A 9183-nucleotide genomic window follows, 5' to 3' on the forward strand; every position below is an offset into this window, starting at 1 on the left:
ATAGACAAGATTTCCTGAAAAAAATTGGAGTGTAGGGATGAAGGGGAAGGGAGGACATAAGGGGAGAAAGAGGAGAGAAAAGGACGGGGGAGGAGAACATGATGGAACAGGATGGCTGAGATGGGGGAAGGACAGAGAGGCAAAGCGAGGAAAAAGAGATCTTGACTAAGGGAACCATTATGGGGCTAGCAAGAAACCTGGCACCAGGGAAATTCCCAGGAATCCACAGGATGACCCCAGCTAAGACCCTAAGCAATAGTGGAGAGAGTGCCTGAACTGGCCTTGTCCCTGTAATCAGATTGATGACTACCTTAATTGTCATCATAGAAACTTCATCCAGCAACTGATGGAAGCAGATGTAGAGATTCCCAGTGAAGCACTGGGTTGAGCTCCCAAAGTCCAGTTGAAGAAAGGAAGAAACGATAATATAAGACCATGATGGGGATACTCACTGAAACAGCTTACCTGAGCTAAAGGGAGCTCACTGACTCTGGACCAACAGTAGGGAACCAGCATAGGACCAAACTAGGCCCTCTGAATGTAGCTGACAGTCGTACGGCTGGGGCAGACTGTGGGACCACTGACAGTGGGACCAGAATTTATCTGTGCTGCTTGAACTGGCTTTTTAGAGCCTATTTTGGAGGGAAACCTTGATCAGCCTAGACATAGTGGACAGGGCCTTGATCATGCCTCAAAGTGATGAGCTAGACTTTGTTGATTCCCCATGGGAAGCCTTCCCCTCTCTGAGGAGTGGAAGGAGGGTGGAGTGGGAAGAAGGTGGAGGGAGTGGGAGGAGGAAAAAGAGTGGGAACTGGGATTGGTATGTAAAATGAAAAAAGATTATTTTTCAGAAAATAATTAATAATTTTTGAATTAATTTATAATTTGGTGTTCTTAAGCACACCCGACCTTTTGATGTTGCAGTATGGCATTCGTGTGCAAAACTCATGCTCAAAGAACCACACTATTGAGTTACAAAGAAAAAAATCATACAGAAAACTCACAACTGGGCAATGGTGGCACACACCTTTAATTCCAGGACTTGGAAATCAGAAACAGGTAGATCTCTGTGAGTTTGAGGCCAGCCTGGTCTACAGAGCTAGTTCCAGGGAAGGCTGCAAAGCCACACAGAGAAAACCTGTCTCGAAAAACCAAAACCAAAACTAAAAAACCAAAAACACAAAAACAAAACAAAATAAAACAAAGAAAAACAAAACAAAACAACTTCACAATGCTTTAGGAAGCTTACAGGGTTTTGTGGGTCACATTTATAGTGACCTTTGGCCTTATACAGTTGTCTGCAGAGTATAGGCTGGGCTCCAACCTTTTGATGTTGCAGAATGCCATACCAAGATCTTAGACTTTTAATTTCCATTGTTTAACCTTTTACATTTGCAATGGATTTTTATTTCCATAAAATTGTAATAGTATACACTTCCTACATGTATTTTACCCCATTTCTCCAACTGTTCACGTGCTATTTTCTATGCTATAACTTGCAAAAAAAAATTAACACCAGTGTGGTATTTCTAAGCAAATCATTGGCTCTATTTGAACTCCACTATTTCCCACAACTGTTCAGCAACTGCTCCATGATTTGCTTCTTCAGTCTTAGCCTCTCCTTAGTCCCTTGTGAATTATGACAGATTCTTAGTTTCTCATGACTTTGGTGCTTTGGAAAAACACACTTCAGTCTGCAAAATGTCCCGAATCTTGGGTTGTCCACCATTCGGTTTTTCTAATGAGTCAGATGAGGTTATGTAGCTCTGGTGAGAATATATTAGAAGGAGGCTTGGTGCAATAACACCCACCTTTCATCCCAACACTCAGGAGGCAGAGGCAAGCAGATCTCACTAAGTTCAAGGTCAGCCTGGTTCACACAGTGAGTGCCAGGCCAGTCTGCACTGCATAGTAAGACCTTGTCTCAAAACAAAAACTAAAACAAAAAAAGCAATCAAGCAAGAATGAATGAAAAACACGTTAAAAGTTATACCAGTGTCCTTCCTAGTGGATGATATAGGGCCGATGATATCAATACATTTTTATTACTGGTCATTTTGATCATAATATCTTGGTTCACAAAGTATGTGCTGGATTTCCATACTGCAAAGGTGCTATCTTCCCTACAATATATAAATTCTTGGAGGATTTGTTTTGAGACCTCGCAAATATCACATTATTTACTCTAATTTTTGCCATTAATTTACCACACACATGTGGGTATTAAGTAATATAATTATTATTATTTTCCAGTGGCGTTTTGCTATTTATCTGTTTTTTCTACTGTCATTAATCAAGATTTTTCACAAGGAAATGTCTCTTCTCCTAGTTAATTAGTTGCTTAATAAGGCAACCAATTAGTGTTAGTGTAGAGTCCCAGCTGCTTATTTTATTCTGTGGTTAGAGACCCCAGCAACCTTGTCTGTTTTGTTACTCAAGGTAGTCTGCCTCAGGACCATTGGTTCAAATATATTTTCCACAGGCTCCATTTTCTCCTAATTATTTGTTTATTATTCTTTGTGTGTATATGCACGTGTGTGAGTGGTCTTTAAGAACGGAAGGGTGATGTCAGATTCTGTGGCATTGGAGTCCTAGGCAGTGATGAGCTGCCTGGTTTGAGTGCTGTGAACTGAACCTGGGTCCTCTTCAAGAACAGCCCATGCTCAACTGCTGAGCCATCTCTCTTGCCCTATATTTCCCTTTTTTTTTTTTTTTTTTAAATCTAGCTGTATTCTTTGTTCTTCATCATCTATTTTTATTCTGTCAGGTAGGTAGGTAGAGATAGAGGGTTAGTTATTGTCTCACAGAGACTACTATATCCTTTTGAGTTTTATGGTGTCCTGCCTTACTTTAATTCAGGGAGCTTTGCCTTGGGAAAGTAGAGGACCTTGAATCACAGGGTTGATGGTGTTTAAATCATTTGCTGTGATCAGGGTCCCATGACAACCCTTCGGACAACAGCAGGTCTAACACATGCTATCTTACTGGTTCTGAAATGAACACCCGATGGGAGAGATTGCAATCTCAGCTTCTCGTTTCCAGTCCAGCACTGTTTCTATGCACTTAAGACAGATGGTAACACTTCCGAGAATACGCCGTCTGCTTGGCTCTCAGCTTTGCGGCTCTTAAAACACCAGGAAAGAAAGAATCGCAGACTCTTGACTGTGAGAACTTTACTAGAGGGATGTTTTCCATCCCATCCTCACTGGAGAAGGCTGTGCTGTTGTCAAGTAATGAACACTTAGTGCATCGTAAATGGGCAAAATGGGTGTCTGTGTTAAGAGTCTTGGCATTGAGTTTTCTTTGTGGGATCTTGGCTCCCAGAGGCTCTCTGCCAAGTGTCACCCGATCCATCTAGCCGAGCAGCCTCTAATCCCTGAGCTCTGGTCTGTGACTAACCAGTCCTTCTCTGGTTGGATTAGCCTTCAGGCATCACAGGACAGCTTGGCCACTTCCTTTCTCAGGCAGTGTGCTATTACTGCCAACCACGGGGAAGGTGCTGTAACGAGATGCAGAAACTTGTGATGGGTGTGCGTGTTTGGGGATGTGAGTGAGCAGACTGGCCAGCCAATGTAGACGGAAAGGAGTCTTTAAGAACAGTAGTAGATTTTTAAATACTCTGTCCTTCTCCACATCTGTGTTAGGTCAAGTTCAAATGGTGAATTCGGGTTAAGTGAAGATTTTCTGGTAATATGGATTGAGATAAGTAAGTGAGATGTTACCTATGGAATCACGTGTGTGGCAGTGGCTGACATCAAAGGAATACCCCTTGGGTCCTTTCCTCTATGTGGCATCTCTCCTATATTATTTTCTCCTTCGGTAGTCTGTCTGTAATTTGGAAGATGATTTAGTTGTTGAGCAGTCTCAGGTGGGTGTGCTATCTTAAAGCCAGCAGCAACTAGGCCAGCCTGACAGTTCAGACCCTCAATCATAAGTAAATCTGTCCGTCCATGAGAATAAAAGCTGTGGTGCCCAGGGCGGACAGAGAGCGCCCAGGCCGGGAGGCAGCTTTCTAATCCTCTGGCTACAGCTGTCTATCTTCTGTTCCTCTTTTTCCAGAAGGACGATGTTGGATTTAAATTCAGTTACCCAGAAAGAAATTTAATCTTTCAAAATGTGTCCAGTAATCCAGTTACCACGTGTCAGGTGCAGTGCTAATGTCACTGGGAATTTAGCCATGAGCAAAATGACTTTGACCCCATTGAGTTTAAGGTCTAAGCAGTGCCATCCAGCAGAGACAGGATGTGAGGCCAGACATGGCGGGGTTTGCCTGTGATCCTAGCACACTGAAGGCAGAGGCAGGAGGCCTGGGAGACTGAGGCCAGCCTGGACTCATAGCAAGACACTATCTCACGCTCACTACTCATAAGAAGAAATTAAGTGTTAGCCTAGGTGTAACTTAAAATATTTGAATAGCAACCATTAAAAAGAAAAACTAAAATTGAAATTTCATTTAATTCAATTTAATTAAAATACTCTATTGACATTTAATTTGACAACGCTACAGTTATTGAGACATTTTCTATTCTTTGGTAAAAGGTATTACTGTCTCCATAATTTGAAGTGGATTTAGCACCCGTGACACAGCCTTCAGGGCCAGCGGCTGCTGTACTGGGCCAGGTAAGCTTGTTGACACCCACACACTTATAACAAGACAAGATTTAGATTTTAATGGTGAGAAGTGGAATTTATAGAACATGTTAGAGAAAGCCGGCTTCTTGAGAATAGCAGGAGCGAAGTCTAAGAGTTGAAAATCAGAGAAAATAAAGCCAGCGTGCTGAGTTTCTGGGGGTGGGCAATAGGGAGACTGGTGGTGCTAAAACAGGAAGAGGGGGACCATCCAGGAGAAATCTGATTTCCGAGGAAAAAGAACGTATTTACTGGAGATATTGATATCAGCTACAGAGACATGGGGAAGGAAACGGGGAGGAGGGACTAGAGACTAGCTTTCAAGGCATAGAGAATGGACAAGTTACACTGTTTGCTGATGTTCTGGTGTCTGAACTTCTCAGGCATAGTTCTTTAGGTGCCTAGAGATCACAACTGAAGTAGGAACTGGGGCAAGTTTGTCAGATGGATCCGGAAGGGAGGAAATATAAAGTGAACACAAACTGTGTCCTAAAAAGACCAAAGGTAGCCGGGCGATGGTGGCGCACACCTTTAAACCCAGCACTCGGGAGGCAGAGACAGGTGGATCTTTGTGAGTTCGAGGCCAACCTGGTCTACAAGAGCTAGTTCCAGGACAGGCTCCAAAGCTACAGAGAAACCTTTTCTCCAAAAACAAAAACAAAAACAAAACAAAACAAAAAACCAAAGGTAACGAGGGAGCTACAGGGACCAGCCTCCAGCAAGGCAGGGCTTGATGGGAATGCCATGGAGTCAGTGAATTAGGACTTTTGTATCTGAGGAGTGAGGTAAAGGCTCACGCACTCCTGATGAGTCCCTTCTGACTTCTTTTCTATTCCTATCTTTCCTGGTGTTTTCCTTCTCTCATTCTTGATGTTTTTCCTTCTAACCAACTTTTTTCCCTTACATCTTAGACACTCCAGCAAATTTTTTCAAGCAATATAAAAAGTACAATGTAGTTACATTCAAATGAATGAATACAGGGGAAAGAACAGCATGTTTTCCATATCCCTTTCATGATTAAACATTTTATGTATTACATGTGGAAAACAAGTTATCCCCAGAACTCGTACACATTCATGTCTAAACAACTTGTAGATTAACAGAGCCTGAGCAAGCAAGGTATTATTTTTTTTTCAACCAGTTCTTTTGTTGGCAGGCTGTATATTTTTTTAGTTACAAAGAAAGGAACAATCACTTTATTCTTTATTTCAAAAGGTAATCTTATAAGGAATCTTAGAAGAATCACAGACCAAAACTTTTATATATGAAAAACAACCAGTCAGCTCTGCTTTAAATATTTAGGGTGCATACCCACTCATCAACAGTTTTTATATCAGGAAGCTGAGGGTAAGTGCAGGCACAGGAATTAATCATCCCACTTGGTCACCAACCCATCCTAGCAAGAAAAGCATGTAAGCTAATAATAATTGGGCTGCTTTGTTCTTGATCCCTAACCTTAATGAATCTATCACTCAACTATGTGTCCTTATGAACTTTAGATTGTTTTCTAAGTTTTTTCCCCCCTCAAAGCTATTTGACAAAAACATCTTAGTCTAACCTTAAGTTATTTTCAAAGCTTTATTTCCGCTGTGATGCATTCCGAAACCTGTGAACTCATCTCCCAACATTAAGACTGAAAGAATTTAAACGAGCTGGGCTACTGGGACTCAATTGTTTTTCTTAATCCTTAACCTAAGCCTCCTCAATAGAAACCCATGTGTTCTAGGTGTGTGATTGTTTGTCGTTGTATTTTTTTATTCTCTGTAGCTTCTGCTTCATCAGAGACAGGGGCAACATTCTAGTCTACATTTATCTATGTTAATTTTTCTACTAAGCTAACCTCTATCATAATTCTTTATTATATTTATGAAAAATCTTCAATCAAAATCTTACTTAAACTAACATTATTATTGTGTAAAATTATTACTTCAGTTAAGAGTACATCTTAGGAGGAAATCATCTTCATAATAATCCACAGGTAAAACAGGATATTGCCAAGAGATGATCATACTGCATTAATACTGTGGGACAATGGTATCATACCCTGTAAAGATTTGTCACTTGTATTGGTCTAATAAAATGCTGATTGGCCAGTAGCCAGGCAGAAAGTAAAGGCAGGGCAACCAGAATAAGAGAATTCTGGGAAGAGAAAAGGCTCAGACTGTAGTCATCACTCAGACACAGAGGCAGCAAGATGAGAATGTCTCTCTGATAAAAGGTATCAAGCCATGTGCCTAACACAGACAAGAATTATGGGTTAATGGAAGATGTAAGAGTTAATTAATAAGAAACCTGAACTAATAGGCCAACTTGTTTATAATTAATGTAGACCTCTGTATGTTTCTTTGGAACTGAATGACTGTGGGACCAGGCGGGACAACACATTAAGGGCAGTGGGGATCTCTCTGGGCTCACTCATGTTAGATACCGGAGAAAAACGGTAGTGGCAAACATGCAAAGACACAGCAGTCGGAAGAGACATTCTGGGATCAAGGCTTTTCAGAGCTTTGTTTCCTTGTGGGCTAATCCCCTGAAGTCAATTGCCACCTGCTGCTCCCTGACATGGCCACAAGCAGGGAAACTATATCCAGTGGTAAGGTGGTGGGACTCCCCAGGAAAAGGCATAAAGGAGTCAAAGATGCAGATGTAGAGCAATGTCTGCGGGAAACATGAAATCTTCTGATTTCAGTGTTAATGGAAGATGAGCCCCAGTTTCCTTTGGATGGCTGTTAGCAGCGTAGTAGGTGGTGAGTGAACCGAGTGTAAGGTGGAGATGAAGCGTCCAGCATTAAACAGTTGTCATTTTACTAATACAGTTGAATACTGTGTAGCAATGTTTCTGTCAGTGATTATCATATATGTTACTGTATACAATGCATAGCTCAGATCCTACAGAAATTGTACCTAAGCTGTACTAAGTAAATTCTTGTGAGTGTATTGTGTGATGTTTGTACAATGGCCAAAAATTTGGCTAACCACATCTTTCTCAGAATGTATCATCATGGCTGAGGAACATATGACTACACTTCTACATACTAGAGGTTTGGAAGAAATGACCCAGAGACTTAAAAGAGGTTCTGGAAAATGGGCCCATTCCTCATAGGGCCACAACATCATTCTGAGCCCGGAAAGAAATGGCGTTTGTCTGGGGACTGTGGAGAGCCACCAGTGTTACCTCCCCTACTCTTGCTTTCTGTCAAGTGAGGGGTCTGTTTCATTCTGCAAATCTCAGAGCAGATGGTGTTGCTTGCTGGTGCTACCAAAAGGCTGGGCACTAGAGCCCAGATCACTAGGTTCTGGTCGACAATCACACTCCATACACACATACACTATTAAGAACATCTTTTCTTTTTGCCTTTCTGTGTCTGACTATTGATATGAACACAATATCTTCCAGTTCTCTCAACATTGCAACAAAAGATCTGATTTCCTCCTTTATGCCAGAATACTGTTCCTTTGTGCATACGTATCATTTTTCTTCATTTGTTTGTGGGTGTCTGGTCAGGTTCCCCATCGTGTTGTAAACAGTCCTGCAGTAAACATGAAGAATGCAGATGTACTTTTTGGTATGCTGGTTTTATTTTCTTTAACGATCACGGGCTTCCAGTGCAGCCATGCATGGCTGAGATCCGTGAGAAAGGCCGGCACCTGAAATCCTGGAGTTCGTGCCTTCCACACGCTCACCTGGAATGCTGAAATAGCAAAGAGCTCTCTTAGCAGCCTTGAACAAGGATGTGGCAGTTTCTAAGATGGGCAGTGAGCTTGCTTAGGCACCCAGCTAAGACTGACCATTGGCTGTAAATGCTGCCACTCAAAACAAAGGAAACCGATCTTACAAACCAACACCCTTCACACAGGGAAGATGAGCTCAACAGTACCCCAGTGCTCCCCATCTTACAGTCCAGAACCCTTCACACAGGGAAGATGAGCTCAACAGTACCCCAGTGCTCCCTATCTTACAGACCAGAACCCTTCACACAGCGGAAGATGAACTCAGCAGTGCCCAGTGCTCTGTTGTGGCCATGGCTTCTCAGGGACGGGTCTTTTGTGCAGCAGTGTTTGTGGGGATGTTTATGTCTGCTTCCTAGGTCTTGACTTTGGCAATTCCCTCCCTCTTGTAGTCATCAGGGCTTAAGAAAGATCGGTGCATTGGTAATAAAAGATGGTCCTGTATATGTTGGAGTGACCACAAACCAGGACCGGAAGAGTGATTTAATCTAGGCTTGTTAAAATAGCTGTATGTATCCTGGATAACAGAGCTCCTGAGGTTTTGCTTGGATGGAGAGAAAGAGGACAGAGAGAGAAAGTGGGGGAAGGAGGGAAGGAGGGAAGGAGGGAGGGAGAGGAGGCTGGGAACCTCTGGGTTGGACCTGACCAGTTAGGACTTTGAAGGGCATGAAGAGTTTGCATTTTCTTCTAAGAGTGACCGAAAGCTGGGGTGGTTTTCAGGAGAAGTATTTACAAGACGTGATGAGTAGCTCTACGAGCCTTCTGTGGCTGCATTGGAAACTGACTGTGCTGAGTCTAGAGAAAAAAAGTGGATTTCCCTTTCTG

Source organism: Myodes glareolus, chromosome 5, assembly GCF_982192425.1.
Source record: "Myodes glareolus chromosome 5, mMyoGla1.1, whole genome shotgun sequence".
NCBI lineage: Eukaryota > Metazoa > Chordata > Mammalia > Rodentia > Cricetidae > Myodes > Myodes glareolus.